The sequence below is a fragment of the Anopheles merus genome, chromosome 2L (assembly GCF_017562075.2).
Source record: "Anopheles merus strain MAF chromosome 2L, AmerM5.1, whole genome shotgun sequence".
NCBI lineage: Eukaryota > Metazoa > Arthropoda > Insecta > Diptera > Culicidae > Anopheles > Anopheles merus.
Genome location: NC_054083.1, coordinates 13975904 through 13980096, shown reverse-complemented (window position 1 = coordinate 13980096; position 4193 = coordinate 13975904). Strand labels below are relative to the sequence as shown.

General features: G+C 37.4%; 1 long non-coding RNA gene across 1 annotated transcript; it reads right to left on the bottom strand.

Moving 5' to 3' along the window:
• Positions 1-1585: 1585 nt before the first annotated feature.
• Positions 1586-2890, bottom strand: LOC121592754. Its single transcript, XR_006004696.1, has 3 exons — positions 2797-2890; positions 2341-2587; positions 1586-2042 (listed from the first exon to the last, which is right to left on the bottom strand). It is a non-coding gene; the product is annotated as an uncharacterized LOC121592754 (long non-coding RNA).
• Positions 2891-4193: the final 1303 nt, after the last annotated feature.

The window sequence follows — 4193 nt, the reverse complement described above, 5'->3', positions numbered from 1 at the left end:
GTGCATGTGCAAACATGTCGAGCGGATTTTTATTTCTCTTTCTCTAAATACGCTCCATGCTCACGCATTCCAGCGAGAGACAACTGAACGCCGCGTGAGCCAAATTGATAGACTTTTTTCTGTCCCACTTGAACCTGACATCGACGAAAACGTGCACGTTCTTAGATCATTCGATTTAATTAGTTTAAGTCTGACAACATTTATTTTGTGGTAATTCTACCACAAACGCATCGCATCCGTATCCGTGGAAGTATTTAGAAATCTAATACCTTTTTGTTTTCAAAATAATGCAAAATAAGATCCTTACGTAAGGAAATGTTAAATAGTCAACATTTGCGAGCTTCAAAGAAGAACGGTTGGTTGGAAATATTCGATAGAAATTCTATAAAGTATTATTTTACTAGAAAAACAAACTGTAGGCTTGTCCAAACTACAATTTTGAAAGTAAGTGAAACTGCACAAACCGAAAGCTGCTATCAGAGTACAAAAAGAATAACATTCACAAGGAATACGAAAGTCAACACGGTTAAAGAGTTTTATGTAAAAGGGTCAATGCAAAGCACATCGACGAGAAACACATTACCGAACTAGGCACAGCAAGCAGTGAATAAAAACACAATAAACAAATACTTACGCTGTACCGCCGTTGCCATCATTCATTGTGTTCCTATGTTTAGTGTCATTTCGGACGAGTTATTTTTCGTTTTGTACCGGAATCACTAACGTTATTTTCTCCACTGTGGACTATGTTGTGAGTTGCCGGTTGGTCCTTTTTTGCCGTCAATCGATCAGTACACACAGGAAGCTCCCAACTACATTTATTTACCTTTGTAATGTCCTGACGTCCATGGCAGGAAGAAATTAGCAACATAACAGCGGCCCAGTTCCTACGCTGCTCTTTGAGGTGGAGCGTGCTTTACGAGAGCTTCCTGTTCACTAGCAGTTGTCAAATTGTGCCATTGCCGGTTTTCGAAGGACGGCAGCCGTGTGATTTGTATGGCATGAATATTAAAACTGCACAGGGGAGGGGAGTAACAAGACAGTAACATCAGCTAAGAAGAATAGAGTTGCTGTGACGACAAGCAAAAGAGATTCATCTCTCTGATTGAAACACCGTAAATGGCTAGGAAGACATAACTATTTCCACGGAATTCGTTGGTCAGCTAAATTAACAACTGTCCCACGAGACATTGCCATGCAACATCTTGTACAGCGTTAGTAGGGGGATGTTTTTCTAGTAAAAATGTAATTAATTTAATCAATAGATAACTTAATTGATGGTCGTATTATCAGTATTGTCTCGTTTCTGAGCCCTTACACAATTTTATCTTGACTTTTTGATTGACAGAAATATATGTATTGCTTTATTTTTATTAGTATTGCGTGACGTGTTTTATGAATTAAAAAAATAAGATTAATATCACTATTTTAAAGAGAAATATTATTAGATTTGTAGAACATAAAAATTCAATTTTCAAGAATTTCTACAATTTCAAACTTTAATATGTTTTTGTAAATATGGTATAATATTCAGAAGTACACGACTAAACTTGAACACATTCTAATAAATATGTCAAAACTACTATAACTGCACAAGAAATTTTATAATCAGTAAATATCATCATCTTTCGCGACTCTTAATTGACAACGAATGGAGTTTTCTTCGCCCAAACTTACTATAAACTTTTATCACTCTCCACCCATCCGTTGGGACAGTAGAGGTGAGGGAAGTCTTATATGATTTTTGTAATCGTCGTGAGATAGCCCAAACCTTTTTTTTTCTTATTGCTTTCGACCCGGTGGCAAAAATTCGTCATTACGAAGAAAAGACGTCTAATTTATCTGTCTTTCCTTTCTCACGGCTGTATCGGCGGACCGAAGGTATTGTTCGTCTCTAAAGGTTCAGGTTAGGTTTGTTTTGAATTTCCACGCGTTGTGTACTGTGGTTTACATCCGGATTCGGTGAAAGAGAGAAACATTTTCACACCGTAATGCCATTGTTCGTGCGAATCGCGATGAAGATGTATGCCATCTAGCGATGCCTGCGATAGGAAAAAGTGTGTAAAATGGCAAAACAAATGAAAAAAATATATATATATTTCTAGGGTGCAAAAGAAAAATGACACGAAATTAGGGGCAGGAGCTATAAAAAGCGAAATAGATTTTTGAATAGAGATCGATTACTGATGCAATGAACGGACACATTCATTGTCAGTTGGTTCGTTTGGCGTATTTGGATTAAAATGTTATTTAAAAATTTGATCTCCAAAAACTTTACGTTGCTTCCAATCGGTATGTTTATATTGTTTCAACATTAATTGTATATTTTTGTATACTTACATTTCCAAAAAAAGCAATCGAACGTTACGCAACACAATAAAACTGGATGAACCTTTGGAAACGGAGCGTTATTTTCCTTTTGGATGGCCTAGATGTATTATTTTATCGCTTTGCGCTAGAACCAATTTTTGTTCGCTCGAAATAAATGAGAACAAATCACATTGCAGTGTTTCCCTTCCAACGCCGGAGACTTTGTGCAAAGGTTTGAATTATGTTGTTTTGCTGTTTGATGCTCCACTCTTCTTCGCTAAAAGTACAAGAACGGGCAGGGTAGTAGAACGAAAAAAAAAATCCACACACACACACACACACACACACACACACACACACACACACACACACACACACACACATACACACACACAAACAATCGCACAGAACAGAGGAAACCAAACGAGAGGAAGGAAATAAACCACGCGTCGCACCGGCGGCAATCGTAAAATCTCCCACACGCACCTTTCCAGTTCCGGTTCGTTGCCCAGCATTGGCCGTGTGAATGTGAGTATGCGTATGCGAGGGCATGTTTATGTGGTACAGCAACCAAACATAAAAGTACCAGCCAGACAAACTCACACACATTGGGAGCGTGTTATTTTATTTTTTTAGTTCACTGTGCCCCTGCATGCAACCAAAAGGGTGGATGAGAGAAGAGAGAGAGAGAGAAAGAAAGAGAGAGAGAGAGAGAGAGAGAGAGAGAGAGAGAGAAAATGAGACAGGATAGAATCGGCCCGCCCAGCTACCTTGGCTACCTTGGTTGAACGCCTCTGGCAAGGGCAGCGGTTGGAGGGTTTGGTTCGGCACTGAAGGTGAATTCCCACGACAAATTTCCCAATTCGCAAGCGATTTGTTTCTCTGCACCTCACGTAAGGTTATCGCATTTCCGGCGTGCTCCAAAGGTGCGCCCCGCCAGGTAGTGTTCGGTGCACTGAGTCTATTATGTAAAATATGCACTTCCATGTGAAGATTTTGCACGTTTACCATTTTTCAGTGTGAGATAGTCTGGTTTGCTGCAAAAACTGATCAGTTAACGAGGAATAAAGCACCCACCAATGTTTCTTTTCTAATGAGTTGAAATGCGCCATTAAACCCACTTTTGGTATGAAAATTGTGTTTCAACTTTATAAAAAGTGCGTAAATTGTTAAAAAAGGGTCGTGTTTAAAAATAAGTGCACTTTCCGTACCTAGCGCACTGTGATTGCCGTAAATCACGACGACGAGGCACAACGCACATAGCTCATGAAGTTGAACTTTTGTCAATTTCCAACGTTATATGCTGCTTCAAAATTAGAAAATTATGTGATAAAATAGAACTAGAGGCACCATATCAGCTTTTTAACAGTGTATAGCCTCAAACAATTGTTAGAACATTTGTTTAATAATATTTCTTATAAACAAGTCAACAGTAGTTTTATTCTTCAAAAGATAGGTGCATGCATTTCTTGCAGAATTATAATCCTTTTCAATCTAACTTAATCCCTCTATATTCGACGGTTGTATGTATCATGTAATCGTACAATGACTATAATTTTGTTTAATGTAATAAAAATTTGCTATCAAATAATATAAGTCTTCCAATTACAATTTACCATTTAATGTATAGCATAGAGCTAAAAAAGCAAAAAAATCAGCATCACATTCACTTTATTTCTATTCGCACCAACAGTGTCCTAGCTATGAGAAATTTTTGAACATAAAGTACAATTAGTACAATTAATTGTAGAACAATTATTAGTTTTACAACAACAGCTACCATTTGTTTTCAAACGACATAAAATTGATCATCTTTAAATTTTAGTACATGTGTGCTAATCGTTAATCTAATGTCATTACAATACAAATACACTTACATTTAC